At 46.9% G+C, this 17,590-nt stretch overlaps 1 long non-coding RNA gene across 1 annotated transcript in view; it reads right to left on the reverse strand.

Moving 5' to 3' along the window:
- The window catches only part of LOC136793312 (uncharacterized), a 115,777-nt gene that overhangs the window by 35,620 nt on the left and 62,567 nt on the right, over positions 1 to 17,590 (reverse strand). The window lies entirely within an intron of this gene.

Raw genomic sequence — 17,590 nt, forward strand, 5'->3', positions numbered from 1 at the left:
TATAATTTCCCCCCTTTTCTATTCCTCTTATTTTTCTACAACTGCTTCACTTGCCTCAGCAAACTTTCAGTCCATATTTTCTAGAACAATTCCAATTTAGTGTAACTTTTCAATAAAATTGGTAAAGAGATCACTTAAATGCAATGTAATTGTAATGTTTCTTAAGGCTTATCAAGCAAAATAAATCCACAAATGAGAAAATCTCCTTTGTCAAGCATACCAATTTGGGGATCAGAAAATCTCACAAACCAGTGGAGATAAAAAGAGGCTGATGGAAACTTGGGCAGGGGGGTATGTAGGAGGGCACTGATGTCTGAAGAGAAGGCCAGGGTATGAGGGTAAAAGCAGGAATGGGCTGGAGGTACATCCCACCTGTCTCCCTGTAGATGCCACACCACTGACAGGAAGGACACCATGATTTCATAATAATTTCATTTTTAGCAGGAAGCCCAGGGGGGAAAGAAGGTTGAACGAAGGAGTGGAGGTGATTGGAGATGAGGGGATGAAAGGCCAAAATTAACTGGCTCAATTTCTGGCTAGAACTTTACCTAAAACGCATTTGAGATTGCTGCAGGTCCTGGGTGTGGAGAAGGCTCTAATCACTGCTTGCATCTAGTTGTGACCCTGACTGGAGGGAGTGTTGGCTAAAATCAGGAGCAAGCGTGGAGAGAGGTCACCCAGGCCGAAATCATCATCGTGAAGAAAATGTTCTGCACATGACACTTTTCAATTTTAGGCAGAAATTATCTGTGAAAATCAGTTACGATGCAACTGCTTCACTTCAGCTTTTCAAAATTCCTCTGCAAATATTTTTCCCTTTGCATGACTGCTGAATCAGATCTGCCTTTGCAAACTGCAAAAGTCTTTGGGTAAAAAGACTGTGCATGATAGTATTATTTTTAATAAGCCTGTGACCCAACTGGTTTGAATCATTTTATTCTAATGATTATTCTGTGATTCCAATCAAAAATTTGATTATTTTGATTATTTCTAGATTGGTTCTAATGATTTACATTCTACCAAAGAACCAGCTTTGGGATTTGGCACTACCTTCTTTTATTTTCTACTTCATTAATTTCTGCTTTTTATCTGTGTTCCATTTCTTCCTTTTGCTTTGCTTTGGCTTGTTTTATTGTTCTTTACTTAAAACTTTTTTTGACTTGAATGCACAATTCACTTCTTTCTTTCTTCCTTTGTGTGGCTTGCAGGATCTTAGTTCCCTGACCAGGGATTGAACACGGGCCCTCAGCAGTGAGAGCACAGAGTCCTAACCACTGGACTGCCAGGGAATTCCCGACTTCTTTCTTTTTGGATTGATTTAAATACTTAAGACTATAAATTCTCCCATGAACTCAGGTTTATCTGTACTCTATAGGTTTCATTATTGCTGTTTCCTAGAAATTTTACAATTTTGATTTCTATATCTTCTTTATATCAAGAATATTTAATAAAGGGATTTTAAAATTCTTTAATGGGAAGTCCCAAACATACACGAAGTACAGAGAATAGTAATAATGAGCTCCTATGTATCCATCACCTACCTCCCATAATAATCAATATATGACAGATCTGGGTTCATCTTACCCCAAATCCCAGACATCGTACCATTTCCTCTGTAAATATTTCAATGTGTAAACAGAGAGATTTTTAATTTCCTAGTGGAAGGGACATTTTGTTTCTGGCTTTATTATTAATGTTTGGTTTTACTGCATGATGATCACTGAATATTTTCTGCACTATTTATACTCTTGGAATATCTGTAATTCACAGTGTTACATGGGCACTTGTGAAGACGGTACATTCTCTATTTCCAGAATACAGAGTTCTATCAATATCTATCAGTTAGATTTGCCTTACTTAATTGTGCGGACTAGTAGTAGTAAATGTAGACTTCTTATACTGCTTATAATTTCTACTTTATGAACGGAGTTGCCATGTTATCCAGTGCACAAATCCCCATTACTATTATATCTTCTTGTAATTAAACCTATTAGCATTATAAAGTGCCCTTACTCAATAGGGGCTTTTTGGCCTGAATTCCATCTTGTCTGATATTAAGAATGAGCTCTCTACTTTCTTTTTATTTGTATTAGTTTGTTACACTAGAGCCTCACCTTTGTTTTCAGGTGTTTTTGTTTTTATAAATTTATTTATTTTTATTTATTTTATTTTTGGCTGCATTGGGTCTTCATTGCTGCACACGGGCTTTCCCTAGTTGTAGCGAGCGGGGGCTTCTCTTGTTGCGGAGCATGGGCTCTAGGCACAAGGGCTTCAGTAGTTGTGGCACACAGGCTTCAGTAGTTGTGGCTTGCAGGCTTCAGTAGTTGTGGCTCACGGGCTCTAGAGCGCAGGCTCAGTAGCTGTGACGCACGGGCCCAGTTGCTCCGCGGCATGTGGGATCTTCCCAGACCAGGGCTCAAACCCGTGTCCCCTGCATTGGCACGCGGATTCCCAACCACTGTGCCACGAGGGAAGCCCTGTTTTCAGTTTTGATCACACCATTCTTCTAAACATCTTAGACTTTAATCATATGTTAGCAGTCTTATCACTCAGGGTTTTTAACTGCAAACAGCTGAATTCACTACAGTGTTGAAACAGAAAAGGGTATTAGGTAGCTTACAGTGGTTCCGGGACAGCCAGAGAATTAACCCAGGGGCCACACAGCCAGGAACAAAGTCTGACAGGCACAGTCTAGGTCAATTCCTGTGCCCTGACTTCAAGGGAAACTGGGACACTGAATTCTCGTTTCTGCCTTTGGTGGAGAATTCATAATGTGGAGATTTCCCCAAATATAGGAGGTCATGTTTGCCACATTATAATAAATACCTTTTACAGCAGTGTCACTGAAGTTTCAGGTATAGAACTTTAACTCCTAACTAAAAATAGTTCATGAATCTATAAACATATTCCCCTGATATCATGTTGTGTGTAGTTGTTTACTGAATGAATGCAGGATGTTCTCTAAAAATGTCCCCGCCTTTACCAAAAAATAATATGTGATCACAAGTTTTGATTTCCCTTTCTTGCTTCTCTTAGAATCACTACTTCCTCCTTGTTTTTGTATTCAAAGCTCTTATTCTAGGCTTGCAGCCTCTCACTCAGGATACTAGACTCTTTTCTGATGGTTTCCTGCCTTTTTTTTTTTTTTCCTTTTCCCAAACCATCCTACGTACTGTCCATATCAGACTCTCTGGCATTATGTTCTGGAAGCCTGGTGTCAGGGTCCAGGCTTTGTATAATCTCACTTGGAAAACACATGCTGAGTGACTGTGCCATGCTAGGCAATGTGCTTGAAGCTGGGGGTTCAAATAGGAGTAAGATAAAGCCTAACCTTAAGGGCCTCTCAATCTAGTGGGTCAGACAGACAACCAAATAGGAAAATACAACATAAAGTGCTACAATTGTGACACACAGAAAGAGTGCCTAAACCAGTCTGGGGCAGACGTAATCTAAGGAGGCTCCTGGAAGAGGGTATCTCTGAACAGGGTGGGGAAGGATACATTGGATTCACCCAGGAAAAGAGGGGCATTGTAAGCATAAGAAACCGCCTGTGCAGAGCCGGGTCGACGTGAGGGTGCTTAGTGCTTGAGGAAAAGCTACACGTGCTTTAAGACAGGGCTGTCGGCTGTCTAGAATAACAAAGCAGGAGAAGACCAGTGTCTTAAGGCAAGATATGACCTATTGAGGAGCTGGGATACTTTTTCTAAAGGCAACAGGAAGCAACTGAAGTCTTTTTAGCATTTTAGAAAGATCGATCCAGAAACAATACACCTAGAGTGGATTGGAGGAGCTTGCTGGCGGCAGGCAAAAGGTTAGCTGTCGCCGAAGCCCATGAGAGAAACTGGGTGGCAATGGTGGCGGCTGCGAGGATAGCAAGGGTGGACAGGCTGGAGACGTGTCCAGAGGGAATCAAGTGAACTCAGTGACCGTGGGATGGAGTAAGAGAAAAGCAAAAGTAAAAGGAGATTCAGGATTTGTGTTCCGTCAGCGAAGGAATTCTAAATCGAGGCTTTGAGAGGAGGTGGGAATTTGGGGAGAGAGGGCAGAGTGCGGTTTTGAATGTCCCAGGTTTGGGACACGCACGCGGAGGGATGCAGCAGGAATCTGGAGAAGGGCAGATGCCCCGGGAGCAGCCAAGGAGCAGTTCTGCCCAACCTTGGCACTCCCACTGCAAACACCCGGAAGCTTTGAAAGATACTGAAGCCTGGCCCCTGCCCCCACAGGTGCTGATAGAACCCCCCGGGGAAGGGAGATCAAGGCACCCCAGGGGATTCAGCTGGGCAGCACGGGCTGAGCCTCACTAGTACAGAGAGGAGGGTCAAGCCTGCAGGATGCCCTGCCCCTCTCTACCATTTACCCGTCGGGTGACCACGACAAAGTCATTAGCCCTCTGGTCTTAAGTTTCCTCCTCTAGGTAATGAAGATCGTAACACTTCGGAGAATTACAAGTATTAAATAAAATAATGTGTGTACAGCACCTAACACCATTCCTGGCACATACTACAGACCAGACGAGCTGCAGGACCACACCTGAGGAAAGGCATACTCTCGGCCACATTCCTAAAGAGAATCGGCCTGCTTGGTAGGAAGGGAAACGAGGAATCTCCCAAACCTTTAATGAACAGAATGCCACCCCTCTGTGTCCATGCAATCTGCTGGCTCATGAGACAGTCTTAGAACTGACTGCAGGAAACAGAAGGCAGTAGGACATCTCAACACTCAAAGCAATGTTCCAGCAGCTACAACTCTTGGTTAAGATATGACACTAGAGATGCAATAAGTTCACCCACCTGTGTAGACAGATACTCATGAAGCTCCCTACTGTGTGCCAGACATCACACTAAGTTCTGGGGAAATAATGATAAACAAGAAAGTGATGGGCTATAACCCTGCCCCCTGACATCTCTCTAGTCTGTCCTCTCCCAACATCTCCATAGCCGCCACCACTGCCACCCCATAACTTCTTCCTTGGGTTTCAGCAATAGCCTCCTAACTGCTTTGCCTGTCACCTGTAGCAAGCTCCTCTAATCTGTTTTACACTCAGATTACAGATTATTTATTGAATAATCACTCAAATAAGTGTTAAATAACTACATGATTATGTGTCACAAGCACATGATCCTATGGGGCCACATATTAGGGGGTTTCAACCAAATAGGAAAGCCAGAAGGGCTGCCCTGAGGAAGTGACAACCAAACGGAGAAAAGTAGACGTTGGCCAAAGGGGAGGGCGTGAGAGGAGATTTCTAGGGCCTTGCACACCTCCTCGTCACACCTCCACACCCCCCTTACTCAACTCCCTCTGCCTGAACCATCCCTGCACTCGGCCCTCTAGCCAGCACTACTCATCATCCAAGGTCAACACAGACCCGGGTCTTCCTCACAGTCCTTTCTCCAACGCCCCTCCTTTGTGTCTCCACCGTCTACCATCCACCATCCACCATCTATCGTCAAACCTTTTACCTCTTAGTGCAAGAGACATAGATGGCCGAGTCTCTCGGGTCTGCTTACAACTCTATCCAGCAGTTAATACAATACCAGGTGTATTAGTCAGGGTTCTCCAGAGAGACAGAATCAATAGGGTGTGTGTGTGTGTGTGTGTGTGCGTGTGTGTGTGTGTGTACACGAAATAGAGAGAAAGTTGGAGAAAGGAAGACAGAGAAAGAGGTTTTTTTTTTAAGGAATTAGTTAAAGCAATCATGGTGGCTGACAAGTCCAAAATCTGCAGAGTGGGCCAGCAGACTTGAGACCCAGGGAAGAGGTGATGTTGCACTCGCATCCAAAGGCAGTCTGGGGGCAGACTTTCCCCTTCCTTAGGGGACCTCAGGATTTTTTCTCTCAAAGCCTTCAACTGATTGGATGAGGCCCACCCACATTATGGAGGACAATCTGCTTTACTCAAAGTCTACTGAGTTAATGTTAATCTCATAACAAATAACTTCACAGCAACATCTAGCCTGGTGTGTGAGCTAATATCTGGGTACCATGGCCTAGCCAAGTTAACACAGAAAAGTAACCATCACACCAGTTAAAAACAGGTGTTTGGTAAATATTTGTGGAATGAACTTATGAAATCTGCTAATCATAGGTTTATTTTCTTCTTTATTTTCCTTTTTCTCTCTGCTTCATCTGCTTCTCTTCGAATGCCATTCCCATATCCCTACACTTTTTAAACTTTCCTTCTTTTGTATGTATCTTTCCCCCAGTGGTTTTTTCCAGGCGTGCTGGGGGTCCCATCAACTGCAGAGATATACAGGGAGTCTGCTGTAGCAGAAAAGACCCTGGCTATGACCAGCCCCATCCCTGGAGAGTCTCCCACTTGGCAGGAAAGGAAACCACAAGGGGAGGAACTTATCAAGGTCAAACAAGAAAATCAGGACCAGGTCTCAGACGGCAACCAGAGTTCTTTCCATTTACTGTGCCACAACTCTCAAGTGGGTATGGGCAGGGAAGGAATACAAGGCCCTGTACAGGAGAACTCACCTCCTATAAGCTGCACTTCACAGAAACCCTGTTACACTGATCCCTGCCCGACTCTTGCAGAGGCAGAAGGAACCTGCTTACCTTGGGAGTCAGAGAATTCAGGGCGGTTCCAAGCCTTGGGTGTCAGAACCCAGGTGTTCACTAGTCCTTGGGGGGGGGGTGCGGTGTGAGACCCACAGCAGCTGTGTGACCCCCACCTTGGTCAGGTTTCTGAGTGAGGGGCTGCAGCACTAAGTAAGCCCCACTTCCCAGGACTTAACCTTTACCTGCCATCTCTGAACAAATATAAGCTGCTCCACATCCTACCTTCCTTCCTTTGCCCTCCTTCATCCCAACAAATGTTTACTGGGCGCTTTCTCCATGCCAGGCACTGCACCAGATGTTAGGGACACACAGATGAATAAGCCGAGGCTCCAGGCTCAGATAACTCACACGTCAATGGAGACAGCCTTGCGTGCCATGGCGGGGCTGTCACAGCTGGGCCCTCTTGCCTGGATGTCACGTATGACTGGTCTGCTGGGCAGCCCTCTGGACGTGCTGACTCCCTGTTCCCTGATATTTTTGTCCGATCTTCCAATTTGTTTATGAAAATACTTCAGCCAGAGAGGTGAGGTGCTCTGGCAAGACACGGCTGAGCTTCAAACAGCAAGTGGAAGGCTGAACCCAGTTTCTTTTTAAGGCAGCCGCTGAAGTGGGTTAGTCCTTGTCTCAGAAGTTGTTGAAAAGTTCCAACCACTAGAGGGCACCAACCAACCCTTGATCCATCCAAATCTGCCCAAATCCTGAAGAGCTTCCATGCTAGGTCACTCCGCTCCCAGATCTGTAACGCTAATATCTTTCATTTTTCTCATTATGAGCCTTGAGAACCAGGCAAGCTTTAAACTGAATCCACAGACTGTACTCTTGAGCCAATCAGAAGGTAAGGGAATTAAGCTGTCCTAATACAAATAAGCCACAGATTGTCTTATTAATAAATAGATCAGAACCCATGACATAAAAATTTTTAAAAAACCTATGCTCGGGGCTTTCTCGCGATGGTTGAGAATCCGCCTGCCAATGCAGGGGACACAGGTTCCAGCCCTGGTCCGGGAAGATCCCACATGCCGCAGAGCAACTAAGCCCGCGAGCCACAACTACTGAAGCCCGCGCGCCTAGAGCCCGTGCTCCGCAACAAGAGAAGCCACTGCAATGAGAAGCCCGCGCACCGCAACGAAGAGTAGCCAACTAGAGAAAGCCCACGTGCAGCAACAAAGACCCAACGCAGCCCAAAAAAAAAATTAAAAAGAAACCCCAAAACCTATGTTCATCATCCTGTCCATCTGCCAAAATCCAATATCAACAGGTAACCACAACATAACTTCACATTATTGACAAACCATTGTACAGCAATGGCGTCTAATAACTGCCAGACTGTGGACCAGTGAACCAGTGCATCAAATTACCTGAGTTTGTTGGTTTTTCATTTTTTTAAAGATACAGATTCGAGGACCACATCCACGAAGTTTTTTTTAATGAGTCTGTAATGGACCCAAGAATGTGTGTTGTCCAAAGGCTTCTGATGTGTAAGAGTCTGGAAGCCATTGTTACATAACTGGAGTATTAGAAATGTGGAGAGCAAAAATGAGAAAGAGTTAAATTCAAATACCTGATGACTTATGGGTATATTGTGCCTTTAGGAGCTCTGAGAGGGAGACCACTGGGCATACTGAGAATTGCTCCCCTGCTTTGTGAAGCAGCAGCTACATTTGGTCATTGGAAGGTGGGTAGAGTCTTTGGGCTGAGAAGTCTCTCCCGTGACTTGTAATCTCAGTGGGATCAAGGCTACAGCAAGGTCAGGCGTCCGGCGGGAAAGGGCACTGGTGGAGTTGGATCAGCTTGTTTGTATCAGCTCTACCACCTCACGGTTATGGGCCTTGAATTCCCTAAGCCTTGATTTTCTTATACGTAAAATAAACATAGTAGTCATCTTATTGTTGTGGGGATTAAACGAGCAAAGATCTGCAAAACACTGAGAGCCGGGAGGAGTTCAGTGCCTGAGAGGTAAGGGATGCTGCCTATGTGTTGACCTTTAGTATTACTAGCCTATGAGAAAGAAGAGCAGGACAGCACTGCCACCGCCCCCCTGCAAGGCACCAGTGGCCTGGGCCGTCGGCAGATCTATGTTACAAGATACACTTCATTTAACTCCAGCTGGTGGTTTCCTAGGAGGACTGTCTTTTCTACCGTGCAGTCTGAATTCATCATGCAAGAAAGCACTCATATCCTCACAGCTGAGGTCAAAGAAAGAGAGTCTGCTCTCCCTTTCTGTTTCTACCACTCTTCAGAAGCTTGCAGACTTTCATGATGACCTCCATCTCAATCCCAATGGACCTTTTGAGTCCTGTAGGCATTTCCTGCATCTCTCCTACGTCAGATCCTGGCGAGCACCTCCTCCTTGAACCATGTGCACCTTTGCTCCTAGGAATCCCAGGAGCCTCTGAGCCCTCCTCCTTCCCTTCTGATGACCCCTTCCTGGCTGGTGTCCTTCACCCACTCCTTGCCCATCAGCTTCCCCCAGGACTCTGTCCTCGGCCTCCTGCCCTTCTCCTTTAAGCTCTTCTTAAGTGATTTCATCCATGGCCATTGTCTGTCAGTCCCTGCAGGCCAATGCACCCTTTTTATTTCTGACCTTCCATTTCCTATCTCAGCTGTCTCTGGGCATCCACTTAGGGGGTGTCCATAACTTAAAAATTAATATGTCCAAAATTAAATTAATCATCTTCTCCTACACCCCCTCGCCCTATATACATACCACCCCCCCAACAAATGACCTTATATCCCTCCTTATTGCTAACCTCAATTAATGGTGTCACCACATAGTCAATTCCCAAACGGGAAATCCAGCAATTCTCTTCCCTGTTCTTCCCCCACCATGTTTAATCCTTCCCCAAGCTCTGCGGATTTTCTCTCTCAAACATGTCCAGCTTGTCCCTAACCCTCATGCAGGACTTCAGCATCTTGACCTGAACCACTGCGATATAAATAAGTTAAATTCCTGGGTGCCAGGCCCGCCCCCCAACCCATGACTGCCTCTCCACTCATCCTCTACCACACTCCTCCTCACAGTTCATGATCTAGTGAGACGATGTTGTGGTCCCTCAAAACCATAAAGCCATTTCACGCCCTCATGCCCTCCCTTGTGCCAATGCCTTTACTGAGAGCCTCCATTTACCTCCCACCTGTCTTCACTTGGCTACCTCTTACTCACTGTAGTGGGTTGGATGACGATCTCCCAAAAGATACATCCACGTGGAACCTGTCAATGTGACCTTATTTGGGAAATGGGTCTTTGCACATGTGATTGAGGGTCTCAAGATGAGACCGTCCTGAATTATTCAGGTGGGCCCTAACTGCAATGAGAAATGTCCTTATAAAAAGAGGAGGAGAGACACAAAGACAGCCATGTGAAGACGGAGGCAGAGATTGGAATCATGCTGCCACAAACCAAGAAGTGCCTAGGCCACCAAAACTGGAGAAGACAAGGAAGGAAATCTCCCCTAGAGCCTTCAGAGGGCATGTGGCTCTGCTGATAGCTTGATTTTGGACTTCTAGCCTCTAAAACTGGGAGAAAAGAAACTTCCATTGTTTTAAGCTACCAGGTCTGTGGCAATGTGCTAAGGCAGCACTATGAAACTAATGCACTCACCTTTCGGGACTCAGTTCACACATCATCTCCTCCAGGAAGTCCTCCCTGATTTTCTCCTACCATCACCCAACTCCTGCCAGCTTATATCTGATTCCCTTCCTGTGTCTGTCTCACTTGATAAACTCCTGAAAGGCAGCAATTGGGTTCTGTTTCTCATTGTAATATGAGGGTCCAGCACTGTTTCAGAAATAGACCAGGTGCTCAACCAGATAAACACATGACAATCTCAGCCCCAGTGCACCTCCTATGGTCTGAATATTACGCCAGGAACTTCACAAACATTCCCTCACTGACTCATCTCAGTAGGCCTAGGAGGTAGGTACCATCATCTCTGCTTTGTAGATGCAGAAACTGAGGCACAGCAACTTGCCCAAGACCACTTTGTAAGCAGAGTTAGAATTTATATCCAGATGTCTTTGATGAGCATTAGCATGGCATTTTCAAAAAAAAAACAGTGGCCAACTAGAAGAAGAGGGATGTTGGAGAAGAGTGGGGAAAAGACTGGGTCTTAATTATACAATTTTTAGACAAAGTCATTGTGTGCGTGTACATGTCTGCGTAAGTAGTAATGAGGGTCGGAGTGTAGTAAACTAAAGAGGATCTAACTTATAATGCAGCATAAATATATCACAGCAGCTTCAAACCTGAGGCCTGGGAGCAAGGGGTGTTGTGATGCCTGAGGGATAAGAAAGGATGAACAGGGAGAAGGAGAAACGGGAAGAAAGAAGAGAGGGATAGTTTTGCCATGTTTAGAAACAGAACATGATTGTCTTTATCTTTTCCCCCACTTCCTCTTGCCCACGCCTTTGCCCCTGTTCTCAGAGCATCAGTGCACAGATGCTATCTCAGATCCTACTATGGTACTTGACCAGGTACAGGAGGCTTTGGCCTCCAAAAGACACCCGTGTCCTAATTCCTGGAACCTATGAATGTTACCATATAAAGGCCAGAAAAAGGACTTTGCAGATTTTATTAAATTAAGTGTTTTGAGATGGGGAGATTATCCAGGTAGGCCCTAAATGTAACCATAGGTATCCTTATAAGAGAGGAGCAAAGGGAGACTTGACACAGAGAAGAGGAGACGTCGATGTGACCACAGAGGTGGGGACTGGAGTAATGTGACCACAAGCCAAGGAATGCGGGCAGCCATGAAGCTGAAAAGGCAAGACAAGAAACAGATTCTCCTCTAGCCCCTCCAGAGGGAGTGTGGCCCTGCTCTCACCTTGATTTTGGCCCAGTGCTACTCATTTCAGACTCCTGACCTCCAGACTGTGAGAGAATAAACTTCTCCAAAGTTTATGTTAATTTGTTATAGCAGCCACAGGAAACTAATATTGAATACACCAGCTCTTCCTAAATTACCTCCCTCTCATTCAAAACTTGTTTCTTGACAGCCTTCTTTAGTTTGGTGTTAGAGAAGATCCGAATCCAGTTATATCAATTCACACTAATGAGAGACCCTTAATGCCCTCAGAGGCAACGATGTTTTAAAAGGAGGGCATTTATAACTCCTCAAATTAATGTCTAATTGGTACGATTAGTGTAAAGAAACAAAGTGAATGGAAACTGTCAGCAGTCAGGTGAAAACTTAGGGAAATGGACCAACAAACAGGGAAGTTCGGGTCGGGGTCTGCCCTCAAGAACGTTCCCCTTAGTCAGGGTCTTCTTTTCACTTGTGAGAACGTATAGATTCTCCACAAGTTCTATGTTGGTTCTCAGCGATTCCAGTGTTGCCCTGCATGGTGCCTGGCACACAGTTAAGTGCTGAATTCTGGTGGCGGCTGAATGAGGAAGGCAGAGAGAGAAGGGTGGGTCCGAGGTGTCACCCACACGAACAGATGGGGTGTCTGACAGACTACTGCTGCTTGATTACTGCCCAGACAATGGAATCTGTTAACATTCCTGTAATTTTCTCCTCCTCCTGAATCTTCTCCCCAAGTTCTGTGTTATTTACCGCAATTTACAATAATTTCTTATTGTCAGCAATATGTACCTCTAATCTTGTGTGCAAAGTCGCCCCGGAAAGCAGATGAAATCTTTTAAGCTGTAGAAAGAACTCCCCTCAGTACTCTAAGCTGAAGTTCCCCATGATGACTTCTGGATGTCGCTCAAGTTAATACAGAGCAAAAAGCTGCAATTATCAGCCCCAAAGGAAAAGCCAGTTGCCTAGAAAAATCGAAGCCCAGAATCAACACGGTTCACAACATCTGTAACATACTTCCTAAGTGATGTTAATGTCAAACTATGGAAAACAACTCCTTCACCTATCATGCAACCTCCCTAAGTGTTCTCACTCAATAGTTATATTTACGCTTCCCCTAGTTAGTTCTTGTAAAAGTCCCCAAATAAATGGTAAAATATGACCCTATGGGGCCCTGTGACAGATTGTCAAAATAATCCCTGAAGCCCCTCTTCCAGTTTTGCTTCCTTCATCAGAACTACATTGAGTGTCTACTACTTGCAAATTCTGGAGAGATGCAGGAAATAAATCACTGCACACAGGAGGCAGTACTAAGGAAAATATTGCAAACACCCCATAGACTATTTGAACAAGCAGTGCTACAAAGCCCCCCTTGTTCACAGGAAGCCTCTCAATCTGTGCACTTCATTATTTCCACTTAGGGCAGCCTGAAAGTCCCCTCCACCTTTGCTGCTGTCTTTCTAGGCTACCCATTCCTACCTGGCACTTGCCAACTGGTGGCCTTCAGCTGTTAAATACCAACTGGCGGCCTCCAACTTCAGCTAAAGTGGTGCTTCACAAACTCTGGAGGGCACAGGAATCAACCGGGGATCTGGTTCAAATGCAGACTCCGATTCTGTTAGGCCAGGGGAGGAGCCTGAGGTTCTGCATTTCTAATGAACTCCCAGGTGACTCCTACGCTCTGAGGACCACATCTGAGTAGCAAGTGATTAAGTAAAAAGAACTTCCTTTTTACTGAAAACAAAATACAGCCAACTTAGGAAGGCGTCCGATTCCAGAGGCATATGTGTGATGTTTCAGGACTTCCCCTAAGGGGAGAGAGACTGAAGGCATCTGAGCCATTGGATAGATGGTGGGGCTGGTGCCTAAACGTGGTTTCAGAGCTGCTACCTCATTCAGCAAAAACTCAGGTACTAGATCTAAAAATAGAGTTAGAAAGCAAAGAACTAAACTGCGTCAGAGACAAGAACAAAGGAGATCCAGACCCAAATCTGGGGAATCATGCTATTACAGATACAGTTTTCCCAAGTCTTTGGTCTCCTTTCAGATTTGGGCTTTAGATAAAAGCCGACACCTTCAGTGTGTGTCCTCATGGCTGGAGCCATGCCCCCCCAGCCCCCGTCTCCTGACACACACTTCCTGCTGACGTCCTTGTTGAGCTGAGAATACTACTGGAGATCCAAGGGAGCAGAGGAATTTGGGGTGCTGAGTAAAGAAAAGTCCAGAGAAGTCACCAACCCAACAGGATGTGTGCTGCATGGCCTCTAGGATGGGCACGAGGGGTGGCTGGGCACTGAGGCTGACTGCTGTGTTGCGGCTTCTGCACGGGGGTCTGACGCAAGCACAGGCAGGCCTCTGCTTCTTTATGAGAGGACTCGCCCCTGAGCCACGTCCTTTGCTGGGTGGTGTTCCCAGCCTCCGGCTCACCTCAGTGCCCACAACGTGCTGTCATCACTGGACTTGGGAGAAGCAGGAGCTCGTGGACAGAGGCCCAAGGACACAGTTGATGCCTCTGACAGAGACCACACCAGCCAAAGGCAGCAGGTGTCCTACAGAACGTCTGCCAGTCCTGAATCACAGCGTCCCTGCTGGGACTCTCCTTGCAGTAACAGAGGAGTAAACTGAGGCCGTTGGCCCTGGAGGTCACACAGCAAATCAACAAACACATGAGACAGCGGCTTGCTGTGCGCCGTCGTCATTGCCAGTTCCCCTTGTGGCACCTCAGATTCTGCGGTGGGAAAATGGGTGTCGGACCTAATGCTCTTCTGGGCTTCCTCCAGAGGAAACGTCCTACAGTCCCACATTCTGGGATCCTATTTGCTTCAGAAATAGAGCCCAACGTGGGTTCTCTTTGTGCCTTGACCTCCTGGTACTTCAGAAGTACAGGAGAGCCAGCGACCACTGTGTTTTCTCCACTCCGACAAGACTCCTCACGTTTCCCCACTTGATAAAATCCCCAGTCCCGCTAATGAATCTACAAAGTCTGTGTATTAAGATGGGAGGAAGAGGTAGAGATTTGAAATCACCCAGAACACTTTGTCTTAGAGCAATTTGGCTGAAATGACCAAATACCCACTAGATTTGTTTTCTTTCCATTCATTACCTCTTCCCCTTCCCAAGCCCATAAACCCTCAGTTTCTAGAGTTGGAAAGAAACACAAAAGAGTCCATCTTTCAGTGTTTGGAAGTCAAATCTATGTAGCTAAAAGATTTTTTAAGTAAAAATAATAATATTAACAATAATAAACATTTTCTGTTTATGACTGCTGTATTCTCCAACAAAGGTCTTCAGACGCCAGGAGTCTAAGTCCAGACTACTATTGAATTAGCATTGTCTGATTTCTAAGTAGTCTTATTTCCTAGCTTTCCTTTGATTTTTTTAAAAAACATCTTTCTTGGAGTATAATTGCTTTACAATGGTGTGTTAGTTTCTGCTTTACAACAAAGTGAATCAGTTATACTTTCCTTTGATTTTGATGCCAATGTTTGAATCACTTGAAATGGTCATGCTGTTGAGTCGAGGGGCTTTTGAACTTGGAGCCTTTTCTCAGCCTTGCACAGCCAGCGAGACACAGCTGGCCACCAAGCACTAGGTGTTGTCACCTGTGAGAGGGAGCAGCTAAAGGTCCCCATCATTTGCCTAGTTTTGGTCAATTTAACAAATCTCAGGCCAAATACTGGGGCTTTTTTATGGAGAGTGAAGCTTTCTCAGCGATGGGAAAAACTATGAAATGGATGAAAATATCACACGACAGCACAAACCCCACAGAACGCCACTATGTGAGAACCACTGTGATTTGCAGGCAACGTAAAACCATTAACTGAGTAGGTAAGCCTTCTTCTAGGTGCTCTGCCTGTATTTACTTCCTTCATCCTGGTGGCCACCTTGTGACCTGGTAGATACGGTCATTATCTCCACCTTACAGAAGAGGAAACTGAGGCACGGCAAGATCCAGTGAATAGCCCGAAGCCTCACCCAGCTGGTAGGTGGTGGAGCTGGAATGTGAACGACAGCTTGGCTCCAGGGACCATAGCCCTTCATTATATTCTGCTCTCATTTTGAGTGGAAACTCTGTCACCATCAGGGAACACTTTATCACCATCCTGGGGAGGAGGATTAAAGGGAAGACGGCTGTGAGGGTCCCAGCACCCCCCTTTCTGGCAGCGTGAGTCAAGCCTTCCTGCCGGGAAGACAAAAATAAAACACACCCTTCCCCTCCCCTGAACGGCAAGAGGCTTTCCCAGTCTTCCAGAAAGGGCTACAGACCCAGAGGACCTGGTGAGGATGGCCACCCCACCACCCCACTTCCACTCAGTTACCACCTTCATTTGCCCCCCCCCCCCAAGCCATACGAGGGGACTTGCAGCCCCGGGCAAGATCTGGAGCCCAGCTCCCAAGCAAACAGGGGAAATTAAACAGTTTGCACAAAATGAAGTTTGGCCCGCGGAAGGTGCCTGCAGCTGGCGGTTAACACCAGCAGTAAGAGGATCAACTCCTAGTCCGCTGGCTTAAAAAGGGGATGGGGGTGAGAAGTGTGCGCGCTCCCTTTTACCCATTCACGTTAGTTAATTTGGATGATAAGGGTTCGTGTTTAATCCCCTTGTGTGCGAGTGAATATACTGAAATCGACAACTTCTGAGAGGGCACCGGCGGCTGGCGGAGCAACCTGCGGGAGGGTGCGGGTCGTGTCCAATCTGGCGTGAAGGAGAAAAGAAACGTCGAGAGGAGGCTGAGAGTGAGATGGAGAGGGACACCCTAGGGGTGCGTGGTGCGGACCGAGCCCCACACCTCCCAGACTGCAGCAGGTGGGCCGCTCGCATCCCCGAGGCCCGGCCTGCCAGGCCCGCCTCTGCGCCCTAGGAGCCCCCTAGGTGCCACTGGAGAGCAGGGCTCCCCCCTAGCCACCTCTGCCAAGGACTAACGACACCCAAGGGGAGAGCCCGGGCCCTGCCGTCGTCCAGCAGAGGAGAGAGAGTTTAGGCGAGGTGGGGAGCATAAAGGGAGGGAAAGGTGTGTCCGGAGAGGGCTCGGTTGTTCTCAAATGGAACAGATTAGAAAAAGGTGAGAGCTCCGCGGCTCCGGAGCAGGTCATGGAACAAAAAGCATTTTTACAGTTTCCATCTGCAAGAAACCTGGCCCCCACGCACAGCCCGCAAGCCTGGAGCCCCCAGAGCGCGGGTACCGGCGCAGCAAGTGCCAGCGAGGCCTGGCGGCCGGGGCGGAGGCCCCCGGCTGCCGGGCCCGGCTGCCCGCAGAGGCGCAGAGGCGGAGCAGAGCTCCCAGCCGCCGCCTCCCCCCTCCTGCCCCCCGCGCCAGTCCAGCACATTTCCTCCCTCCTTTCGGTTCGTGCCTTCCCTCCCTCCTCCTCCCCCGATATATTCGCTCTCTAAAACCATAAAAAAGAGATCAACCTCCCTAACTTCACGGAGCCCTTTTCAGTGACAAATATTGATGCCCAAAGTGTCTGCGCTCTCCCGCCCCCAAACTTTAAGGCGCCCGCGAAAGGGAGACATAAAAAGTTAACAATGCTGTGAAAATATGTTTGCAGAAAATAGACAATCGTTGGATTAAACGTATTCAAGTATGAAATAATGCCTTTTTGTGTCAAAACTTGGGCGATGGGCGGGTACAAAAGTTCCCTGTGGCAGCTACTTGCTGCCTTTGTGAGCCGTGCGCTTTGGCGTCTCCACTTGGGCGCATTACTTAGAGCCCTCTAAGCGCGATTGTTTCTCCCTTTCTAATGACATTTACCGGATCAAAACATGCTGTTAATTCGATCAGAAGGCTTCACCCTCTCTGACAAAGCCACAATAATTTCTCCTGAAGTTTGTTAAATTGACCAAAATTAGGCAAATGAATAGGGGTCTGTAGGCGCCCCCTCTCGCAGGTGACGTCGCATAATGCTCGCCTGGGCCAGCTGCATTCCCCCTTTTCTTCTCAGCCCACTCTTCTCCGTGTTGTCCCCCAATCCTCCCACCCCCCCCCCTCACACACACACACACACACACGCACACACACTCACACACACGCCTGCCTGTCTTTCCTCCCCCACCCTCTGGCATTATTAAAATTTAGCCCAATGAAACTATTCATACTTTTCAATGGACATTTTCCGTATAGGATAATAGGCTACAAATTGAGCCTCTTCCCCCCGCGAAGAGAGAGCCCGAGGGGGGGAGAAAAGAAAGGCGGCGACGTGGTCAGGGAGTAGGGGGGAGCGTC

Source organism: Kogia breviceps, chromosome 20 (assembly GCF_026419965.1).
Source record: "Kogia breviceps isolate mKogBre1 chromosome 20, mKogBre1 haplotype 1, whole genome shotgun sequence".
Taxonomy (NCBI): domain Eukaryota; kingdom Metazoa; phylum Chordata; class Mammalia; order Artiodactyla; family Physeteridae; genus Kogia; species Kogia breviceps.